At 39.0% G+C, this 25,303-nt stretch overlaps 1 protein-coding gene across 4 annotated transcripts in view; it reads right to left on the minus strand.

Annotated features, from left to right (window-relative positions):
- Nucleotides 1–25,303, minus strand: part of OSBPL6 (oxysterol binding protein like 6) — a 213,226-nt gene that overhangs the window by 107,652 nt on the left and 80,271 nt on the right. For 3 of the 4 annotated variants that reach the window (XM_049615956.1, XM_049615958.1, XM_049615955.1), the window contains exon 2: nucleotides 9,903–10,095. The gene's annotated coding sequence lies outside the window, so the exon portion shown is untranslated. Of the gene's footprint in view, nucleotides 1–9,902; nucleotides 12,325–25,303 lie in introns of those variants that run through there. The other variant, XM_049615957.1, reaches the window with a different exon arrangement.

The raw sequence follows: 25,303 nt of genomic DNA on the forward strand, positions 1-25,303 counted from the left end.
ATAAATGTTAAAAAAAGTTTTTTAATAAATAAACTTAAAAACAGGGATAAAAATATCTATTTCATGAAGTTGTGAGAAGCAGATGCCATTATTTGTGTAAAATGGTTACTGTTATTATGCATCCTCTTCTGAGCCCCTCCTCCAAATGACTGTCAGGGAGCAGATTTGAGGACACACTGTACCCACGAGAACATCAACTTCCTCCATGAGCAGGTTCAGGACACCTGTCTCCAGAGTACTAATTTTGAGACTGGTTTGATCCATGACACTATTTTATTAAAAGCCCCTATGAAAAAGGTTGCTAATTTTCCATCAAAAGGATCAAGAGTATTTGGGGAGGGGGCATAATTTAACAAAAATCCACAAAATAGAAACTGATGTACCAGTTCATGTATTTAAATGGATTTGGGGCATATCCTTATTAAAAATAAGCCCACACTTAAATATAAAAGAACGATCAAATAACACACTTAAGATTATTTTATTATCAAAAATAATTGAGACACTGATATGAAGTGAAATAATAGGGGTCCTAATAGTTTGACAAACTACATTTGAGGTCCAGATAGTGTCAAACTCATGGTACAACTAACAAAGAAATGGATGTCAGTCAAAAAGCTTGAGCTGGAGCCTTCCTTTTCCAGCAGATCACAAGATCTTGTGTCTCAGGACCTTGGTTTCTTTTATGCAGAGAAAATACTTGAGTTCCCAACTCACTTCACAGGATTTTACAACAATCAAGAAAAGAAAGAAGTACTTTAAAATGCGCGCGCGCACACACACGCACACACACACACACACACACACACCACACTGGGGTAAATCTGGCAGACTGAATATAGACAGAATCTGTTTCATCCCAAAATTCCACTGAAAACATCAGTAAAGAGATTTTCTTTTTTTAAAAAGTAAAACCCAAGAGCAGTGAGGCCAGGAGGCAATGGCAACAGAAGTTTGGGACTGGAAAACAGAAAAAAGTATTAAAATGATACCTGGTTCATTAGTGAGTCCTGCCACAAAGATGATGAGTGGAAGTTTAAGAAATTCAAAGGAGGGGCGCCTGGGTGGCGCAGTCGGTTAAGCGTCCGACTTCAGCCAGGTCACGATCTCACGGTCCGTGAGTTCGAGCCCCGAGTCAGGCTCTGGGTTGATGGCTCGGAGCCTGGAGCCTGTTTCCGATTCTGTGTCTCCCTCTCTCTCTGCCCCTCCCCCGTTCATGCTCTGTCTCTCTCTGTCCCAAAAATAAATAAACGTTGAAAAAAAAAAAATAAAAAAAAAAAAAAAGAAATTCAAAGGAAGTTTTAATGTGTCACCTGATATTGAATTGAGATGAAAAAAGCTACTTTTCCCCAAATCCCAAGCTTAGGAAATACCAGTGCTGTCTACTACAGAGGTTTTGAAAGGTGATCCGGGACCAACATGCCACCTGGGAACTCATTTCAAATGCAAATTCTTGCGCCTGTCCATACTAGTGGGTCAAAACCTGTGAGCACTCTGTCCAGCACTCTGTTTCAACAAGCCTGACTCTGGACACAGGTGTAAAGGATCGCCAGCTGGGCCCTGTTCTTCGATGACCTAACACTAACACTAGGGAATAATAATATAGTATTAGACACAGTCACTCCCAAGTAATAGATGTAAAGCCTCAAAAATAAGGAATTGTTAAAACTGTTCCTCAGCAATTCAAAAATATATATATAATAAGAATTTCAACTGATAACTAAGGTGTTTAGCATTTAACATTTATAGAAATGGGCTTCATACTACAAAACTGTTACTAAAAACATTAGAAAGCTTATGAAAAAGTATTTTTACTACAAACACAGTATCTCCACCTATGAATAAAAAAGAAAATACAGCAGGGCGCCTGGGTGGCTCAGTCAGTTAAACGTCTGACTTTGGTTCAGGTCATGATCTCACAGTCTGTGGGTTCAAGTCCCACATTGGGCTCTCTGCTGTCAGCACAGAGCCCGCTTCAGATCCCTTGCCCCCTCTCTCTCTGCCCCTCTGCCACTCGCACTCGCTCTCTCTCAAAACTAAATAAAAACATTTTTAAAAATGAAATAAAATAAAGCAAAAAGCTCTATCATAACCCAACAGGACTCTATTGTCTACTAATCCCTGCAACTGCAACATTTTTTGGATCCCAGATTCTGAAATGGGCAGAGATAATCCAGTCACCATCTGACTCCATCGGAGGTCAGCAAACTTTTTATGTAAAGGCCCAAACAAAATATTTTAGGCTTTATGAGCCATACGGTCTCACTGCAGCTACTCAACACTGCCATTGTAGTGGAAAAGCAGCCATAGAAAATGAGCACATGAATAAGCATGGCTATGTTCTACTAAAACTTAGTTTATAAAGCCAGGCTTGCAAGCCAGGTTTGCCCTGTGGGCTATAATTTGCTGATCCTTGAACTAGGTTATTGAAGATGAGTAAGCATTCTTGGGACCAAATACTGCAAAGTACTTTTAAAGATTGTAGATTCCCCAACAGCTTCCCATGGCAGGGCTGTTAATCCACACTGCAGCTGGCAAGCATTCACAGAGGAGATTCTGAATTTAATGCTTCTTGCCAACTTCAGATTTCTCTATCTCCCCTAACATGTAAAAAAGAAGACACTTTATGTTTAGAAATACACAAACTGAAAAATATTAATAGGATAAAGGGTAGAGGGGATTGCTTTGATCAGGGTAAACTTTTTATTAAAAGCCCCATGTGAAAAAGATTTGCTAATATCCAACTGAAACATAACACCCTACATAGTCCAAGACGATTTCAAGAAAATGCATGAATTATTTTAAAAAAGGAAAAATGTAAATTAACTTTATTGGTAAGTTTTGTTACATTTCTGAAATTTAAGAAGATAAAATTAAGGATCAAAAACCGGGGGGAAATTGGTCCAGTCCATGATGGGACAAGTACGAGAGCATTTAAGTAATAAATTCTCAACACGCGCCACTCTCCCCACAGGACCTTCCTGTTTAAACCTAGCTACCTCATCTCTGCAAATTGAAGCAACACTGTGTTTGATTTGCTACAAATTTTGGTATTTCCTCACCAGTTTTTTCTTTTAAGTGTTTTATTTTGGAACAATTTAAGATTTGCAGAGAATTACAAATACACCACAGCAAGTTCCCATATGTACTCTTCCCCCAAGGACTTCCTCCAGTTTTTACAAACTGACAAAACAAGAGATTTTAACCTTAAAGTACCGACCAAAAAAAACAAAAAAACAAAAAAACAAAAAAAACAAGACATTTGGAAATAAATTCACATGCTGAACTTGTTAGGTATTGTTTAAATAAATTGTACAGTGCTTCTAAATTCAGTACTCCAAACATGAACATGCAGTCAGCAAATCATTTTTCAGTTCTCGGCTCCTGTTGCCTTGAAATAGGCACCATCTCTGTCACTTTCTAGCACAATGTTCTTTTCATTCCCTTCACAGCTCTTACCTCACTCAATAGTTACCTTATTTGTTTATTGGCTTATTATCTGTTCCCAGAGACTTCACCAGTTATGATTCCTGCTCTCTTTGTTACCATTCCTGGGTCCAAAATAATGACTGGTGCATATTGATAGATAGATACTCCAGAGACTTTGCTACATGGACGGATGAATGAATGACCAAATGCCTACACAAATGAGTGAACACTTCAGATACAGCAGGGTTGCTATAAGGCACAGGAGAAAAGACACACCATTGTTTCTGAAATCTCAAACCTTTAAAAGTCTACCACCAGCCATACACAGTGAAGTTTTGGGAAGTCGATGTGTTAGTCCATCATCTTTGTAATCATTTCTTACTGGGGCAAAGTTTAGAATTGTTACTCCAATACATCCTTGTTCTCTGAAAGCCAAACCTTTCAAAACGATGTGTCTTGTGGGTTCATACACACAGTACTTCCTAGCATTACTCATCTGATGTAAAAAGCCAATAAACAAATAATTTTAAATCAACCTCACAGTTAGACTAATTACAGTATTAATCATTCTTCTGTATGTAAAAATATATTGGAAAGAACTCAAATACCTTACGGAGGTGGTTTGAGAATAAGAGGTTTTGAGAAGACAGGTTTTAAAAGACAAAATAGGGAGTGATGTAGCTCTCCTTATTCCTCCCTTCTGCAGCCCTCGGCTCGGGGTCCAGGAATTACCTGGGTGTGCAAAAAAAAAAAAAGGAAGGATAGATGGTTGGCAGAAAGGAAGGATGGACAGAAGGAAGGTGGGAGAGACTACCTACACCCATATTCTCTATGAATGCTTACATTTATCCCAGGGTCAAATATTACAAAATGTGTCCAAAAGTCAAAGCACTTGATCACTTGACCAACCAAGGGGGCGAAAAGGCATTCCAAAATATGCACCCATCAAATAACCATCTATCAAATAAAAAGAAGCAAGAAGACAAAAATCCTGGGGCACTTTCAGGCTCTCTGCTTCATTTAGAGTGTTTATCTTTCTTCTATCTCTGGACCTGCACTATGAGGAAGGGTAGACACTAATAAATGCATCCAATGCAGCACAAATCGATCTACCACCCAGAGAGAACAATAATCCCACTGTCGCCTCTGGAACATCTCCTGCTTATGATGTAATGAGTTGCAAATAACTCAAATTATCTGGTAAACTAAAGATTTAATAGACTGAATTTCACTGCCAAGAAACGTATCAACATTAATACTAAAAATGGAGTCGAAGGAAAGATTCATCTTCTAACCTCATGCATGAATTTTAAAAGACCAAAAATAATGACCAAAAAAAAAAAGGATAAATAAAACTCTACATATTTTCTCTGCATAAAAACAGAATAATAATTAGTAGTAGTAATGCTGACTGAGCTTATTCATTTGAAAGTATTCTGTGTACTTAAAGAATAGAGCAAATAAGTTTGTAATCTTATTTTGGAACCAAGATCTTCAGTGTAAGAGAAAAGAGATACAAACATAAAATCAAACAATATTAAAATTCCATAAAGTTAGCTTGAAAAAACCAGTATGAACTCATATGTATTATTTTTAAATGTATATAGTTTCTACCCTGCCCCCCCAAAAGCCTAGAATCACTGAGAACCCACAGGAATAAGCCCTCCTAAGACCTAGACTGCAGTTTCTATTTATTTTATTTTGTTTTAATGTTTGTTTATTTATTTTGAGAGAGAGAGACAGAGAGCATACAAGTGTGTGAGCAGAGGAGGGGGAAAGAGAGAGAGGCTCCACACCATTAGCCTGGGAGCCTGACATGGGATTCGATCTCATGAACTGTGATATCATGACCTGAACTGAAATCAAGAGATGGATACTTAACCAACTGAGCCACCCAGGTGCCCCTACACTCTAGTTTCTAAATTCCATTACCTACTGAAAAGAACCAGAGCTTCTTAGAATGGCTGATACTTAGACTGGGATATGAAATGTACAAGAGAAGCGTGGGGCATCCTGTTGTACCAAAAAGCAGGGTCAAAGAAATTAACAGGACAAGAGTGCTTCTGGGATGTTCTGTTATCTTGATCTGGTTGCTGATGATATGGAACTGGCCAGTCTGTGAAAATTCACTGTGATTCTCTTATGAGAGGCTCTCTTTTCTTTATGTATACACAGGAGCCAACTTGAAGGGGATCCCAGTGAACCAAGGTCGTACTTGAGCATCCAGGAAAAAAAAAATCACTGCAACTAATTAAAACATAATATTTTTTAAATCCATGAATATACAATGATACTCAAAAAAAAAAAAGGAAGCTCTTTAATACCTTTTGAAAAAACTAAAGTACCAACTCTAAAACTGTCTATTAAAAAGGAAGTATTAAGCATTTACTCTGTTTTTTCCTGTATGACTATATTTCAGGGTAAAATACTAGTTGATCCAAAGACATGATGTCTACTTCTAATAGCTTCAGAATAAAAGGGAGATGGATAGACCAATCTGGGTGTGTGTATGGGAGTTTACTATACTATTCACTGTCTTTTGTGTAATTTGAAATTTTTCTCAATGAAAGGTATTTTTTTAAGTAGAGAAAAAAAACAGCAAAAGATGAAAAGATTCTTAACAAATCAAAATTTCCTTCTTCCCTACCATTTCATTTATGAAACCTCTGATATTAACAGTATACTTTTCTTCATTCCCAATTTTACTGGATATGTATTTAACATACAACTTATTTTTCAAAGTTGGTCTAAATTTTTCAGATTTAAGGGGGTGACCATTTTTCTAAAACTTCACCAAGCAGAATGAGAAAGACAACGTACAGGTGGAGGACTGGTCTAGGGCATGGCCTTTATCCCTGGACAAAGGTTCTTTCCTGATCCTTTGTTTCCATTCTTGTCATCTCATTGAGGTTCTTCTCACTCCTCTTCCAGTTGGCTACTGGCCTGCTCCCTTCGCCTTGGCCCCTTCAGCATTTTAGAATGAGATGCCTATTGAACAGGAGAGACCTCCTTCAGAGAGACAGAAGAGGAGGGAAAGCCCAGGAGAGGAAGAAAGGGACAGGTAAAATGACATCCGCCTTACCAGTTCTCATTGGATAGTCTCTCCATTGCCACTACCTGAGGGAGGAGTCTCAAGACCCTCAAAACAGATAAAAGGGAACAAACATCAGCAAAAAGTGGAATACTTTATCCTCTATCCATGTTCTCTTTGCTGACTGGTTAGTTGATTTATTGAGTTTACCTTTTTCACAACATTTCAACCTGTTTTTATGTCAATAATGACTTCTAAACACCCCCTACTCCATTTTTTTTTTTTTCAGTGCTGGTTGTCCTTTCCTCGGGGAATTAAGTGAAAGGGAATAGAGAGGTGATACCAGGAACTCCAAGAAAAAGAGGCAAAGGCGCTTTCTGAAAGCTTTCCTGAATATACATGCGTACAAACTAATTCCTGTGACAAAAGAACAATATCAGATAAACACATTTCGTTAAGGAAATGAGATGCTGATCACTTGCATTTCCCTTTTTAAAAAAAAGTTTAATTTCCGTCTTATACAGTCAACGCACAACTTGGCAAATATGTGTGGGAACAGATTTCCACTTACTTTATTTCCAGGAACTTAAACCTGACAGTCAAAGGGACTCATGTACATTTCACCTTTGCTTGTGGTCAAGTATCAAGAGATCCTAAGCAATACTGACCTAAGAGATTCCATAAGACAGAGCAAAGCAATGCAGCCAAGCCACTAAACCACTCAAAATAAACATCCAAACCAGCTGGCCTTCTTTCCTGTTTGCTTCAACATTAAAAATCGGTAATCTGAGGCCTAAAATCTGCTTAAGTAACAGCACTACCTGTCTGAAGGTAATTGAGTTGTTGGGACAAGAACTGCTATTTTAGGATCAAAATCAGTTTCCTCCATCTGTAAACTCTGATCAAATAATTCATGTTTGAGTTTAGCTAATGCAGACAGAAAAGGACCCAATGATTTGAAATATCTTCATGGCTAAAGTTCTTTATTACCGTACGAAAGTTTGATTCAGTATCAAATTAACAGGAATACCCCTGTAAATAGTTCAGCTCCTAACAATATACAGTGATCGAAGATGGGGAAAGAGACACTTTGTGATGAACTACAACCAATGTGCTTGAGGGTACATCTGATTCTGATGGTGAGATTTCTCAATGTCAAAAGTCCTACACAAGAAGATGGCACAGCATTTTGCTCACTGAATCACTCTGGTGTCCAGACTGAGTAGGGAACTGGTCAATGGACTCTAATTCCTATGGGCGTCCTTCAAAAAGAGGCCAAATCAATGAATCAGTTTTGCCTCCCAGGGACCAAAACAGAAAGATTAGGTGATAGAACCCTTGGGTCATGAAATATCAGACTCTGAAATGACACCCTTAAGGTACAGAAAGAATGATTCAAACCCCATCACTATGCAAATGAGATTTCCAAATTAAGAACAACGCACCATTCCGATTTTGGAAAAGTCTTCCTTCTTCACTGGCAAGTTTGGGAGATATCAGCTTCACCTCAGAAAACCACTATTTTTAAAACACACACATTGTATTGTATTCTATTGTATTGTATTGTATTTCTATTTTATTTTATTGAGAGAAAGAGAGAGAGAGCACAAGTGGAGGAAAGGGGCTAAGGGGGAGAGGGAGAAAGAAAGAGGGAGAGAATCTTAAGCAGGCTCCATGCTCAATGCATAACCAGACACAGGACTTGATCCCCATGAATCTGGGATCATGACCTAAACTGAAACCAAAACCAACTAAGCCAGGCACCCCGCAAAACACACACATTTTATATAAAGTAATAAAATGCCAAACAAGAATAAAGACTAACAGTGTGTTATGTGTAAAGTACATGACAGTGACTTCATGAAAGGAGAGAAGAAACTAATGCCTAAAACAGGAATCTTGACAGCAAAAGCCTACAGATGCCAGGCAGGTAACATAAATCTGTAAGGCTGTTTGGGTTAAATATGTAAGGAATGGTAAAGATTAGCAAACTTCGGTCTTTGGAATAGTAACAAAACCAGATTTTTAATCTTTCAAGAGAAGCCAGGTATCTGATTTTTTCTATGAAGTTTCCAGACTGATCAATGTTGGCAATTCATTCAATTTTAAAAAAGAAAATGTTTACAGGTTAAGAGATTATAGTCTAAAATTTGACCTATGGGCCGGCAGTTTGCAAGCTCTGCACTAAAATGTAATTTTATTTTATTTTATTTTATTTTATTTTATTTTATTTTATTTTACTTTATTTTAATTTTATTTTAACATACATTTATTTATTTATTTATTTATTTATTTATTTATTTATTTTGAGAGAGAGAGAGAGAGAGAGAGAGAGAGAGAGAGAGAGAGCATAGCAGGGGAGAGGGGCAGAGGGAGAGAGAGAATCCCAAGCAGACTCAATGCTCAGTGCAGAGCCTGATTTGGAGCTTGATTTTATGACCCTGAGATCATGACCTGAGCCAAAATCAAGAGTTGGATGCTCAACCCACTGAGCCACCCAGGGGCCCCTAAAATGTAATTTTAAATAATGCAGTAATAAGCAGAAAGCTTCTCACAGAACAATGACGACACTAAATTACTGAGCCTTGGTTTCTGCTCTACCAAGAAGAACAAGTCCATACAAAGAAAGGGTCAGAGGGTATCAAAATAACCGTGGTGTTTCCCAAATTACAGATGTCTACATTATCACCACCACCACCCCTGTGCCCCAGGGCAAATAAGAGTTTGAGAAGAGGACACACAGCTTGTGAGAGCCTCCCAACAACTTTCATGGTACACTCTCCCACTCTGGGGGTCACTGACCTCAAGAAAGTAGAAAGCTTTGCATAACTGGGAGGAATGTGTCCAAATTGTGAAGGCCAAAGTCACTGAGCCTAACATATCAAATAGCATGTGTGAAGTGGCTCTGAAAATAATAACTGCAAATATCAAAGATGACAAGGAGCCCATAGTAAGCATTGCTGGTATCATATTAGTTCAGTCTCTTGGGGGGAAAAAACCCACTTGTTTACTATGAAAGATTATAAAAAATGGATGCATTTTAAGAACGTGTGTATGCATGAATGTATTTGCATATACATATATAATGCAAGCAGGGTTGTCATTTCATTGTTTAGCCTGAAATCTGCAGCTTTATTATTTCAGAAGGGAAGGGGAGTGTCTTATTTCCACATGATGCCAGACTGCAGATAGAAAAAAGTTAACAAATACTTTAGCATGTTTTTCTACTTCCTATCCTTAAAAAAATTTTCAGTAGAACTTTTTATCAAGATGCCTACACATAACCAGGATTACTGTGTATTGCTTTTAGATCAGATATACACAAAAGAAGATATAAAGAAATAACTTCCTGTCATTTGGTAATGTCTCACTCATCTTTTAATGTGATTACTGCCTAATCTAACCCCATTTTTGATCTTAAGCTTGTGTTCTCCTAACTCACCTTGTAACCAGGTGTCAAAGTCTTCCAGGTCAGCATTAAGGTAAAAGCTGTCCAAAGTGTTTTATCCTCTGATGTCGGCAGCTTTTCCCCCTGGGAACTCCGTCTGTCTATTGACCCCAGTGGGGTTATCTGGTCAATGACAGGAGTGGCTCCTTGATTTCTTTCTCTTGCTGTTTTGCAGCAACGGGCAGAACTGAAAAAGAGAGATTACACTCACATAGTACAACTCCACATAATCCGCATGAGTTTCTCAGGGGGCTGCCAATGACCGATCAGGAAATTCCTTCCAATTTATCTTTTGAGGTGAAAGTTCATTAAGGATGGTGTCTCAGATTTTTACCTCCTTTGCTCAGTCTTACGTAACCTCAAAGATGTAGTCACTGAACTCAGCCATCAGTAACATTCATAACTCCCACCTCACCCAGAGTCTGGAGCATGAAAACTCTCAATTTATACAGCAAATATTTTCTAAAAGGGGACAAAGCATATTTTCCAGAAACATGTTTAACCCTCCATTTAAATGTAAGCCTTAGTTTTTAAAAACCAGTAAGTATGAAGTGGTTTCACCATATAAGCATATAAATGCACTATCACTGTTCCCTGATAAGGACTCATTAATAGTCTGCAATTTGTCTTACAGAGTACAATTGCCAAACTCCTACAACAATCCTCTAGTGAAAGAGCTGACTATACTACCGAAGAATACAATTTTCAACTTGACATTATTTCTCAGAAGGCAGAGAATATTTTACAAGAATATAAAATATGTTTACTTTAAGGCAGAGGAAGAAGAAAAAGCAGGAGGAGGAGGAGGAGGAGATTCAGAAGAGGAAGCAGAGGAGGAAAAAGAGAAAGAGGAAGAAGGAGAAGGAGAAAAGGAGGGAAGGAAGGAAGATAGAAAGACAGACACACAGACCTATTCTAAAGTAGAAGCTAAATTAGTCACTCTGATCCTGAAATGTGACAGCAGTTTCCTTTGAGCAACCTCTCTAGCAAGCTCATTTCTTCACAAGTTAGCTTTAAAAATTACTCCCCAGGTTTGATTATCTTTCAAGCCTGTTCTGTCACTCAGGTTTAGTTTTCTCTTTTCACCTATGGAAAAGGAAAAAATAAATGCACACACACATTCTGAAAGACAACGTCTTCACGGAAGTGCAAAAGATTGATGTCTACTCAGGATCCTACGCTGTGATAGCTCCTGCAAGTATTATTTTTCTAGGAAAAAAAAGTGTGTGGGGCAGGGAAGGGGAGGGTTCCTAAATCCCCCTACATCTCTACAAAAAATGATTTTTAAATCTCTACTATGTTGTAAGACAATTCCATGCATCTTGTAGGTCCTAAATAAAATTTACTTGATGTCTGTAATGAGGACATAAGAGAACGAAAGCCAGGGTCCATCAAGATTATTTTTGTATGTTCAGCATGACATATTTATTTTCTGCAAACACTACTCAATCTACACTTTTTTTTAAATTTAATGTTTATTCTTGAGAGAGAGAGACAGACAGAGCATGAGCGGAGGAGAGGCAGAGGGAGAGAGGGATACAGAATCTGAAGCAGGCTCCAGGCTTTGAGCTGTCAGCACAGAGCCCAATGCGGGGCTTGAAGCCAGGAGCGGCAAGATCATGACCCGAGCCGAAGTCAGACACTTAACCGACTGAGCCACCCAGGAGTCCCTATGCTCTTTAATCCCATATAATTATAGATAGACTGAATATGGTCAGCTACAGAAAATCCCCTGCCCACCTTTTCTTTGCTCTTTTCTATGATGGACTCCGCCAAGCTTTGGAAAAGGAGGGAACACTGAAAAACGAAAAGAAAGAAGAAAAGTATGGCAAAGAGCCCCCTGTGCTACACTGCAGTTCTTTTCATCCACACCCCCCTCCCCCAGTCCTCTTGCCTAGTCTTCTTCTCCACCTCTTACCATCCTGTAAGGGCAAGTAGGAAGGTAAAGAAGAACAGATGACCATGGGGTAAAATCAAGGTTTCCTCTCCATCTGCTTCCTCCAGTCCAGCTGCAGAGGCCAGGGAGAAGATAGGTGAATCTTACTAACCATACTCAACGAATTCCCAAACAGTGTGTGTGTCTTGTCGCCAGCTTATGTAACTCAGACCTTGGCCCAAGGAGCATTTTTGCACTTCATTCGTCTCTTTCTCCATCTCTTTGCCTACGCATCCTTCAAAACCTAGCTCAAAGCCACAACTCCCAATCAACGCCTTTGCTGATCTTCTCTACTAGAAAGAAGCAACTTCTCATCACACCTGGTACTTTGGTCAATTTTATTGGTATACAGCTGTCTTGATCTTACCTGGTGCTTACACCTCTTACCCTCCCCCCCCACCCCCATCAGACTGTATTGACTCTGAGGAGCAAGGACTGGACCTTAGTTCCCTGCACAAAGTAAGTGTGAGTTAAAAAGTGAAACTTACAATGCTTCTATTTATATGTATGTTGTAAGAAATGAATCTATTATTGTTCCTTTTGTGCAAAAGTGTCTATTTGCATACAGTGTGTATGCAAGGTCATGGAATAAATGTCTTGGCTTGTTCTTTTTTTTTTAACTTTTTAAAAATGTTTTTATTTTATTTTTGAGAGAAAGAGCATAAGGAGGGGAGGTGCAGAGAGAGAGAGGGAGACCCAGAATCCAAAGCAGGCTCCAGGCTCTGAGCTGTCAGCACGGAGTCTGACATGGGGCTCGAACTCACAGACGGTGAGATCATGGCCTGAGCCGAAGTCGGACACTTAACCGACTGAGCCACCCAGGTGCCCCAGCTTTTGAATTGTTCTGAGACTATAATGAATGTTCATATGGGCATTCTGTGCAAATTGCGAAAGACATCCTTTGTGGGAGCTAACCAGTCTGATTAAAAATTAGCTCTATTGCTCTGCTTCAGATTCTGTCTCTCTCTCTCTCTCTCTGCCCCTCTCCCACTCACTCTGTCTCTCTCTCTCTAAAAAATAAATAAAAACACTAAAAAAAAATTGGCTTTATTGGGGCACCTGGGTGGCTCAGTTGGTTAAGTGTCCGACTTCTGCTTGGGTCATGGTCTCGTGGTTCGTGGGTTTGAGCCCTGTGTTGGGCTCTGTGATGACAGATCAGAGCCTGGAGCCTGCTTCTGGATTGTGTCTTCCTCTCTCTTTGCCCCTCCCCACTCGTCTCTCTCTCTCACACACACAAAAATAAATAAACATTAAAAAAAAATTAGCACTCTATCAATACGTGGTTCAGATATAATCAATCATCCCTGATACTTACTGAAGCCAGATATATTAGGAATTGTTTTAATTCAGCTTCAAAAACTTGATTAGGACAGAAAGATTTATATCATCACATTCAAGTTACAAATTACAGGTGACTCACAAAATATATTGTTTTATTAAGAAACCAAGAAATTAACCAAGTGGCAACTAAACTTTATTTTAATTAAGAAACTACACAGGGTTATTTTCCCTTATATATACACTGTGTGTGGGGCAGAAGTTCAAAGGCACTAAGCTTATAAAGTTCAAGTCTGATTACTCCTTGTGACAACACATACTGAAGATTAATTCTTAAAACTCTTGCTAAAAATATACTCAGAGAAGGGAAGAGGTCATTTCTTTTTAAAACTATAACCAAAATGGATGATTTAAAAAAAAAACAAAAAACATTATATCTGGGTTTTATCAAACCACACAAAAAGAATCATGTTCTAATTTAATGATACATTCTGCAGACCAAAAAGGCTCCTGACACCCTCCACCTAAGCAATTAGTAAATTAAAAGTTGTAAAGGTTGGGAAAGCTGATTCAAACAAAGCCTTCTATACCAACCAATACTTGGGTAGGAGTCTCTGAAGAATCTCATCAGGGAGTTTACTGAATTTGGCAAAGGTTCCTTCTGAATGGCTCATTCAGGAAGCAAATGATCCATTATCTTTGCAACAGAATTTTTCCTGTAGGTTATGACTAATCCTCCCACAGCCTGAATTTTGCCCACCATACACCATGTTCTCGTCCAGCACACTCCCCACACATTCCACTCATTTCTTCTTCAAGCCCCTCAGAGCATATGACGTATTCTACAGAAGACCAGACTGTCTTGTGTAGCTACTAAGTTAACGCATAGAATGCAAGATGGAGACAAGATAAAGCGAGCTCCACCATTCCATAAAATACTAAAAAATTAATTAATTAATTAATTAACCTTAAAATAGTAAAGACAGGAAGACCACCGGAAGAGTATTTGAACAAAGCAGTCTACATAGCAAAGTCCATTTCACAACAAAAATAAGTGATGAGACATTATTGACCATTTTCTGTACATTAGGTGGCCCATTGTTCTGATCAATGCCTGTACCATTTTCACAAAGAAGAATTGGTCTTAATTTAGGGTTAAACATCCTAAATTGTTTTCCCGGAAAACTAGCCTCAAATGTGGTATTAAGACCTTTTCTCATTATCTTGTTTACTTTGTCTACTGTCTGCACTAAATAGTTGGTAAAAAGATCTTGCCATTTGCTATTTTCACCAGCAGCAAGGCTTAGACAAGAAATTGATTTTCCTCTTCTTACCTATGATAATCCCAAGTACACTGAGGATTTTTACACTGTGTCTAAACCCCTGGAGAATAGTTTTAGTGCCACAACCCAATAGAGTTTATGAAAACAGGCTGTGCTGAGATAACTTCCTGAAGATGAAAAACATAACCTTTAGGCACTTTCATCTAGCAACTACTGTGGTTTTCCTGTCAATAACTGAAAAGCTGATTTTTAAATTGGAAAATTTATCTCATCTCATTAGGGCTACCATATATCAAACAAGTAAAATTCACCATTTGATATAACACAGTTTGCGTATCTGCCACTAAGCATTGATTGATTCCTCCACTCAACAATAAGTCGATTGTGTAGCTATTATATACAAACAGTCAAACTAGACACTAAAGAAAATGTAGAAGTGTAATAAACAATCAACAAAAACAAAGCTCCTTCCCTTAAGAAATTTAGAGTTTAGCCATTAACAGGAGAAGGTATGTGAATAATCCTTTTTAAGTTACAAAAGCAGAAAATGTATTGTGGATATTCATGGCATGAAAATATTAATTCTAGCTTGGAATTTATGAGGTAGGGAGAAAGCAGACCAGAGGAAACTGCTCAAAAGAGAAGGCATCTGAAAGACGAATGGATTCAGGCAAGAAATAGACAAAAGCAGACATGGATAAAGGACATTTCAAACAGTGAGGAAAAGTGTATGAAAAGCAACAGATGGGAAAGGGTAGACTGCAGTTCCAGTTCTCAGAGTTAAGGTAGACAAAAAAGGAGGGGGTGTGGAACCTTTATGACTTTCCACAAAGGCCTCTGTGGAAGGTTTTCAGTACTAGTAAAATTACGACCAGATTTCATCAGGTGAGCTGTAGAGAACAGAAGTGGAGTGCAGAGCTGGGGAGTCATGTGATTATGCACCAATGGGGCTAATCCAGGAGAACACATTCGAGGAGAGAACCCAAAGGCAAGAGAGGACCTCAGAAGACATCAGCAGCCCCAAAAGGAGGGTGGAGCTACCTGGGAAAGTGGGCCTTCAGGAGGGTCAAGTGAGGAACTTGTATTTGACAGAGCAGAATGTGATCCTATCTGGCCTCATGTATTTCTTGTCTTAGTAAAACAAGGGGGAATAAAATGCATCCATTTTTTTCAGAGATATGATTGAAGAAATATATGGTCAACATTAACTGAAATAATTTGACACATTTTCTTAAGAATTTTTTTAATGTTTATTTTTGAGAGAGAGAGAGAGAGAGAGAGAGAGAGAGAGACAAGAGTGTAAGTGGGGGAGGCAGAGAGAGGGAGACACAGAATCCGAAGCAGGCTTCAAGCTCTGAGCTGTCAGCACAGAGCCTGATGTGGGTCTTGAACTCATGAATGGTGAGATCATGACCTGAGCCGAAGTTGGACGCTTAACGGACTGAGCCACCCAGGTGCCCCACTTGACACATTTTCTCAATGTGTTATAGTTCTATGATCTAGGCCGATTTTTCCAGATTTTTGTTTGTTTGTTTATATCTAACTTGGTTTAAATTGACATGTATTTCTCTGAGGATAGGGAAAGGATTATTTTTCCAAACCCCAAAGGACACGCACAATTAAGGACCTGATATCCATTAAGCATTTAAAAAAAATTTTTTTTTCCAAATTAACAGCTTTGTCAATACTGACAAAAATTCAGATGACTGATTATACAGGTAAGAATTCTAATGATGTATTACTTAAAGGAGTCTTCAATTTTATTATTCCCTTGCCCAACTTCTGTTTTATATCTGAAAAACAAATATCACAGAAGCCACTCAATGGTTCTATTATTCAGTTGGCTAAAATTTTATTTAGAAACTCTACAGCACTATAAATGTGCTTTGGACATATTCTGATTTTCCAAAAGGAGTATGCTATATAGCAGGAGTCAGTACTTTCTCTGTGAAAGTCCAAATCAGTAAACATTTTAGATTTTTAGGTTTTGTGGGTCACACAGTTGCAACTAATCAACTCTGTGATTGCAGCAGGAAAGCAGCCAGAGGCAATATGTAAATGAAAGAGCAGGGCTATATTCCAATAAAACTTTCCTTACAAAAAAGTGGTGGATTCCATTCAGTCCTTAGACTGTAGTTTGCTGACCCCTGCCTAGCAGATAGCCCAGCTGTAGCAATTTGGTGTGATCTCATTGTTTTTTGTTCCTCAATGTACATAAGTCTGATGAAGTGATAAAAAAAAAAATTACTCTGAGAAAATGGGCTCCAAAGAAAATCTCTACTACTAGTGTAGTGATTAAAAAGAAAACAAAATGGAGAGGTTCTAAGCAGTGATGGAATTAAGTAAACAAGAGACATTTTGGGTATGTTAGAATAGGAATGGGGAGTTTGGTGATAATCCCAGATCACCCTAAGAGAGACCAATGTATATTCTAAGAGGAAATATGAAAATGTGACTCATGAAACCATTTCAGGAAATGCTCCAACCAATGCCCAAAATGCTCATTCCCTGGGAGAAAAAACTTCAGTGAAAGCTTTACCTATTAAATAAGAAAATATTTAAGAAATGCATGACTCTTAACAGAATATTCATGTGAGAGAAAGCCAGGGAATTTGGAAATTTATGGAAGTCTCAGATCATGCTTCCTCTGTGAATTCTGATGATCATACTATATTTACTTCCCAGATCCAGGGGAAAAGTAAGGAAATACTGTCGTTGAAGCTTACCAGGCTATATTTAAATCTATAGAAAAGTTATGAAAAAAACTATCTTAACTCAGTTACATCAGTTTAATGATGCTAACCACTAATTTAGCATTGAAGGTGACTCACTAACTCTGTGAGACCTTGTGCAAGTTACTTTACCTCTCTGTGTCTTGGGTTCTGCATGTATGAAATGTGGCTCTGTCACGGAGGTGGCAGAGGATGAAGCAAGCTAAGGCATGTGAAGGGTTCAGAACAAACTCAGCGCACAGGAAGCGCTCACGTGCTGTGATGCTTCTGTGGCTCCCCTGAGTCTCTTCTCGGCAGCCAGCCTTACTGCTGCTCTTCAGGAGCCCTTGCCTTCTCCTAGGCTCTCACTGGGTGGCCCTAACTCCAAGGGCTTCAACCTACCATTTGCTATGGAGACGGTTAAATCTCTCTCCAAGGCTGACTTTTCCAGACTGCATTTCCAACTGTCTGTTGGACATTTCCACTGGAATGTAGCACGGGCGCCTGAAACTCCATGGGTCTAAAAATTGCGCCCCTTACCTTCCTACTCTTGCACCTTTTCTCTTCTTGTCTCCAGCTTTTGTTCGTGACATCACTATCTATTCTTAAACCAAGCTAGAAACTGCAGTTTCTTTTACCCACTCCATTTGCAACCTTCCCGTGTAGCTCATCCCAAGCCTGCTCACTTCTATTTCCTACCTTCTTTCACCTTCTTTAGCCATCTCAGCGATCTCTGGCCTTGACTATTTGCATCTGCCTCTTCATTTCTCTGCTTCCTACCACTCTCCCTTCACAGACACTTCCTGATTCTCAATTAATCTCTATGGCTTGGGGGAAAGGGGTCTATGGACCTACTGGTAAGCATCAGAGCATCTGGGAACCCTCTGAAATGATATAAAAATTTGTGAGTCCTTGATCAAAACAAAGGTCATCGTCTGAGAGAACAATTTCAACTCCTCAGCGGGGTACAATCTGCAGCCTTCCACTATCTTAGTCACTCTGCTCATCTTCCACCCTGTTCTAGATACACTGGACATCATATTTTGGATGCACATCCTCCAAACATGCACATTGAATGCCATCTCACCTCTGAACTTTTGCATATGCTGTTCCCTCTACCTGTGGTGCTCTTTTCTGCCTGTTGAACACCTGAACATCCATGAAGTCTTGGCTCAGGTCTCAAATGTCATTTCCATGAAGACTCGCCCAAGGGTCCAACTATGTTGCGCAGATGACAAAAGAGACACTAAATAGATTTGTGGTGTCTGTATATCATAACACTGGTTTGAAATTTCTTAAATTCAAAGCTTCATACTATACAAAATAAATAGCCTTAAATGTTTAGACACATATTGTGTTTACTTAAGTCTACGGACATGCTTGCTGGGTGTCCTTGGATTGTAATGAAATCAAGAATAAAGACCCTGGAGTCCAAGTGCCTAGGTTTGAATCACAGCTCAGTTACCAGTAAGGGGACCCTGGGTCAGTCACATAGCTTCTCAATTTCATGATCCATTATAGATGGAGACAGTAACAGTACCTACTGTTTAGGATTATTCTGAAAATTAAATAAATTTATACGTATAGCAGTTAAAGCTGTATAAGTGCCTGCTGTTATTATAATTATTTATTGAAATCAATGGCAATGGCCAGGACCAGAGGTTCCAAAAGATCATCACAGAGTAAAACTAATTGACCTTGCCATATAAGCCTCAAGCTTTAGCCAACAGAGTTAATTAGCCAGAGAATACTAACAAAGATAGCCCTTTTCACTAATGTTTTTATCAATTGAAAAGTGTTTCAAAACTATCTGATAAAACTCAGATATTTTTTCCTGTTAGCCTCTAATAGCTAAAAGTACCAGCTCAGACTATTTCCAAGGCACATCACAGGTAGGTTAAAATCATTCCTCTGAATAGAAAAAAAGACCAGAGCTACTCTTTTATGGGCAGCAAATCAATGAAACACCTCACTGCTTACAAAGTACCCAATATGAAGGGAAAGCATGAAGTAGGAAATTGGGAGAAAAGATAAAGGAGCTTAATGACTCATAATTCAAACAAATCAGCCTGTTTGCCAGAGAAATGGGGTATTAGGCATTTTAGCACCACCCACCTGGCCGAAAAAAAAAAGGCTGTGAAATGTAGATCCTAACATCATTGAACCTAAGGAGGAATCAAAATAAGGGCATGCTGTAGTGATGTAGCTGGCTTCCACCTTAGCTATAGAATTATGTGATATATTTAGCACTGTCTCTGTGGAAATTTTTCAGCCAAAAAAAGTTATTTAGACCCATACCACAAATATGCAATTGTATAACAGCACTTTTTGCATTTTCCCACAAACTGCCAAAAGGATAACTTTACTCTTTATTAATAATCATACTTAAGAGTTGGGCCTTAAAGTAACACACTTGTGTAAGTATTTGAAACTAAGGAATAAAGTCCAAATTCCTTATTCTAGCATTAAAGGTCCTCCATGACCCAATTCCAACGAACTTTCTGGCTTTATCTTCCATGACAGGCTTCTTGAAATCTTCAACCAAAAAGAACTCCTAGCAATTCCCCCCACCTCCCAGGTACACCCACTCTGTGTGTTTCCTCTAACTGAAACAGTCTTCCCCTTACCTCAATCCCATCCTTCCTTTAAACCCTGTGTGGGTGACATGGAGGCATTTCCTGTGGCTCAGCTAGAAGTAATTCTCCAGGTTCTTAACTCTCATGGTCCTTGCTCAGCACCTCTTAGACTTTCCTCAGTCCATCTTGATCAGAGTTCTTGAGACATGTGTCTTTTCTTCCCCAAACTGGATGTTCTTTGAGGGCAATATCCACACCTCCCTCATCTTCATAAGCCCAACTGCACCATGGCACATCTGCACATGGCAGGAACTCAGACCTTTTGCTAAAGCTTCTTGTGATTGATCATTGACACAAAATGGACGGGAACATACTTTGACATACTCAGACAAGCTTTAAGGAAAGTCTTCAGTTTAAAAGATATGCAGCAAGCCTTGTTTTCTCATGAAGTTGAGAGATGAGAATTTTAATGCTACTCCTAGGGCAAAGAAACCACCATGTACACTTCCCATCCAGTGACTTGCCTACAATTACTAACAGCAGTACATTAAAAGCTTCCCTTCTACTCATGTAACTGATAACGCACTTTCTTTCACGTTAGAGAAATCACAAGGTAGTCAGTCCTGTGTTTCTTCTACTATAGACTCAAAACACTGGTCACCTATGGGCTTTGGTTAAAGAGCTCTCAAGACCTGTGTATATAATGATAATTTCAATTGTCTTATCTCATATGCCTTCAATGGGAAATATTCAAGGACTAAAATGCAAAAATCAGAGAACCTGATACATAACAGAACCCAAAAAATGCCAAGAGAGGGAAAAATTAATGAAGGAGCCCCTGAACAAACCCCTGGCAGTCTGATACTGCTTGGGCACAGGTTCACTAGTCCTAACAGGCCACTTGGATGGCATTAAGTCAAATGCTTATTGGATCACAAAGGAGAGGCTGACTTCGCTCTGGGCTGATGCTGCAGGGCTGTGCTGATCCATGCGTTCTTGCCAGACCTCTGGACAGCTGCCTACTGTCTGCAGTCCTTCTTTCACAGATGACATTTCTCTGCCTACTCAGTTTACAAACTGTTACATAAATGAGTTCTAACACGCGCTCCTAGACATAAGTAATTTTCCTAAGCCCAAAATCCTGAAAGAATATGTGACCCAAGCCCTAAACCCACATGAAAGAACAGGCTTACAGGGATGGCCTGACTCAGCGTTGTGCTAACGGGAAATTTCTGTTGAGTGCTCTACCTGATATGGCTTTCATATCAATGACATTTGGAACACCGAGTCTCCAATATCACATTGCCAGTGTCTCTTGGATTACTGGAATGGCAACTGAATCCTTGGGGCAGATAGCAGGAGACTCTGTTTTATCTTACTTGCCTTTACTATTGCATATATTCTTTTAAAGTACAAATATAACTACCACATGCAAACTGAGGTCAAAATAAAGTTAAAAACTTACTTTAACAAATGAAGTAAATATTGTCAGTGGTACCATCATAAATTGCACAACGGCTTAAATGATAAAATAGACCCTAAACAAATGTAAGGTTTGTATACTCCATATATATGGCTTAACTGAATAACCCTGGCCTAATTTATCTTCAAGGCATTCTCTTTTATCCCCTATGCCACTTTGATGGAATTATTTCAAGCTGGCCCATTTCTTAGGCCTCTTACCGTATCAATTCATCTAGGTTTCTATTTGGTTTCCACAGTAACTTACTTGTTTGCTCATGAGACCACAAAAAAATAGACAACTAAATCAGGCCTATTAGCATTCTTATGACTAAAGTTTCCTGTATTTAGATAGATATAGTATTGTCAGTAAAATCAGAACAAATTTTAAAATGCTAAGACAGTGAACAATGCCATCCATTACAATTCAAAACTGTTCTTCTGGCAATTTAATTTGATGCCATAGACTGATTAAAAACAAACAAACAAAAAAGGATGGGGAAGCAGGGTGGACCATGTTATCACAGAGCGGCAACTTCCTTGAAATTGAGTGCTTCCTTTGGGCACACGTGGCAGCCTACGGTATCATGGAAAGAGCATGGGGTCCTGGAGTCAAACAGGCTTAGTTCAAATCCCTGAGGTGACATTTTCTAGCTATAAAACGGGGCAGCTTATTTTATTCAGCTTATCTGTCCCTCAGTATCCTCATCTGAAAAGTGGGGGTTTGGAATCTAATAAAACCTAGTTCAAGCTGCTTTGGAGATTACAGACATGCATATTCAGGACCTAGAGGTGCACATACCACATGACATGTGCTCAAGTGGTAACTGAATATAAGGGTTTTTTAACTCTCAAATTTTTGGATTTCATAATTATTCTTTTTTTAATGGTTTATTTATTTTTGAGAGAGAGAGAAACAGACAGAGTGTGAGCAGGGGAGGGGCAGAGAGGGAGACACAGAATCCAAAGCAGGCTCCAGGCTCCGAGCTGTCAGCATAGAGGGGGACTCGGGACGCAGGACTCGAACCCACAACCTGTGAGATCATGACCTGAGTGGAAGTTGGACGCTTCACCAACCGAGCCACCCAGGCACCCCCAGAATTATTCTTTAGTTCTCATGGCATACACTGTTTATGCAAAAACACAGAGACATTATTGAATAGTATGATTGGCTGCTAATTCACAAATTTTCAGATACAGATCAACTAATATTAGGTTAGAATTAGTCTTTTCAAAAACTGAGATCCCTGGATTATTCTAACACCTCTATATGCCAAACTGTCTTCAGGCTACAAGTTTGCCATTCCAGGAAGAAATTACATGCAAAATTTACATGTAAAAAAATCATCGAAATGTTCTTGTCAAACACCCAACTTTTATGAGGCTCACAGAAATAAAGATTACATATTTAAAAGTTTAAAATACCCTAACTAATAAGCAGTTGTTGTGCAGTGAGTGGCTAATGGCCCAGTCTCTGGAAGCATCTAGATTCAAATTCCTACTCTGGCACTCTCTAGCTTGTCTTCTTTCTGTTTCTTGGTTTTCTTATCTGAAATGGGGCTGTAAGAGTACTCATTGCATAGGGCTATAACGATGAGTAAAGAAGAATGTCTGGTATGTAGGAGGCACTCAGTGTGAGCTTTTAAAACAGCTTTGCCCAGGGGCACCTAGGTGGCTCAGTTGAGCGTCCAACTTCAGCTTAGGTCATGATCTCACAGTTCATGGGTTTAAGCCTCGCATCATGCTCTGTACTAACAGAGCCTGCTTGAATTCTGTGTCTCCCTCTCTCTCTTCCCCTCCCCCACTCATGCTCGCTCGCTCTCTCTCTCTCTCTCTCTCTCTCTCCCTCTCTCTCAAAAATAAACATTTAATTTTTTTTAAGATTTTAAAAAAATAATAAAATAAAACAGCTTTGGCCAAAAGTCACACTGCACATATTTCCAGACTCAAATTATTCCTGGTCATGCTTGGTGGTTCCTCCTATTCATATCTTTCGCCACAAAAAAGAAAACAAGAGAACTTCCTTGATAAGACAGCCACACAGAAGAATTTCTTAGAAAGCATTCATTGCCTGATTCCTGTCCTACTTGGTACAGACCTGACCTGAGCCTACCCCCAGCCCTGCTGCAGGACCCTATCACAGGCTCCCCTTACCATGGTGTAGTCCACAAACATGTCCTACTCTGGGAAGGAAGGAAAGCTTCAGTCACCAACCCATTCTGGACCAGCCACTGTGTTATTATGGGCCTTGCCTGACATCCTCAATGTTATTCAGCAGCAACGGTAGGACAAGAGTTCTTGGCACAGAGCAGACTCTCAATTAGGATTGCAGAATGAGTGACATCATGAAACTGGCAAGGGATACAGCTGGGAGGCTTGATATCTGTAAAGGTCAGAACTCAATAATTGGTTGTCACTATGCTCTGCTCTCATATTCATGTTTCTTCCTAAACTCTGAACCCACCTTAGAATCCATTCAAATACTGTCTGAATGCCTACATTGTGCTCTGGCCCTGAGAGCTTAGAATCTGGAAATATGAGCAATCCTAACAATGGGAAAAACTCATTCCCTCACTTCTCTGGGTTGTAATGACCAGGGTCTTTATACATTTTGAATGAACTTTACTGAAACAACTTAGAATCCGTATTTAAATTCTCTTACATTGCTGGGGGGAATGTAAGTTGGTATGACCACTTTGGAAACATGTTTCACAATATCTGCTAAAGGTAGCAATAATACTCTGTGACCCACCAATTTCAATCCTGGATAATATGCTCAAGACAGGTGAGTGCTTATGTCCATCAAAAGACAAATGTGAACCTGCTCAAGCACCAAACTTGAAATAACGCAAATATCCATTGAGAACCGTGTACAGAAATGAACAGGAATGAACTACTGATGCTTGCAATAGCGAGCAACAACACGGACGAATCTCAACACAAAGAGGACCATTGTATAATTCCATTTATATGAAGTTCAAAGACTGGCTGAATTAAAGTGCAGTGACAGCAGTCAGAATGGTTACTGCTGGTTGGTACAGACTGTAAGAGGCGTGACAGAGCCTTCCAGTTTGCTAGAAATGTTTTAGATCTTTATCCGGAGGTGGTTTTGTGCATAGATAAAGATATAGAAAATTAACTGAGCCTACACTTAACATTTGCATACTTTACTGTGCATAAGTTTTACCTTATTAACAAACAAGCAAAAAACATCCTTAATTTAGAAAGTTAAGTGTTCCCTCATCTTGACTGATTAATGAAACCCTACCACTATACTAAACATCACAAGCGTAATGTACATGGTCCTCATTGTTATGGAGTTTGGATGCTGGTAGAGAAAATCACTTTACTGGCACCACTATTTATTTGGCAATAAATGATATACCACCTTCTGACATCTCATTTGTACTTTTTTTCAATTACTTGATAATTTTATATTTTGCTTATATTCATGTCTGGTTTAACTTAAAATATAAATTCCTCAGTTGTTTTAAATCTTTCTATGCCCTTAAATGCCAAGCACAGTCTCACACACAGCACATTTTAAATAATTTCTTGTTGATCAATCTATCACACCATAGTGCTTCTCTCGGCCTCAGGTTTCCTGGCCAATGCTCTTTTCTCCAGGTTTTCACTTTTTTCTGCCACCTATAAAGCCTGAAAATCTACCAAACACTTCAGGAAATACACAGTTTATATTTACATAAATTCTATCTACTAGTAGAGTATAGGACGTCGTTTATGCTATACTAAGTTTTCTTTCTTGCATTAACCTTTTCATCTGATAATAGAAAGAAATTCATCCTATATAATTTCATCCTATTATAGAATCCTATAATAAGAATATGGAAGAGGTAAAGTGGGGAAAGTACAGATGTAATCAATAGACTCATGTCATCGAGGAGAAAATGATAAATCTTACTTTGATGACTTTTGATACACTAGCAAAAACAAAAATAGCCACACCTCTCTGGCTGAGTCCTCCCACAGTGCTCATGGTCCTGCTGATGCCATATGTATCCACACGCCCAGAAAACACCCTGGAGAATGACGTGTAGGATGCTATGCTTATTCATGTCCCCAGCATATGTAAAATGAGGACACAGCCAGAGAGGTGTGGCTATTTTTGTTTTTGCTAGTGTATCAAAAG

The sequence above is a fragment of the Panthera uncia genome, assembly GCF_023721935.1.
Source record: "Panthera uncia isolate 11264 chromosome C1 unlocalized genomic scaffold, Puncia_PCG_1.0 HiC_scaffold_3, whole genome shotgun sequence".
Classification (NCBI taxonomy): Eukaryota; Metazoa; Chordata; class Mammalia; order Carnivora; family Felidae; genus Panthera; species Panthera uncia.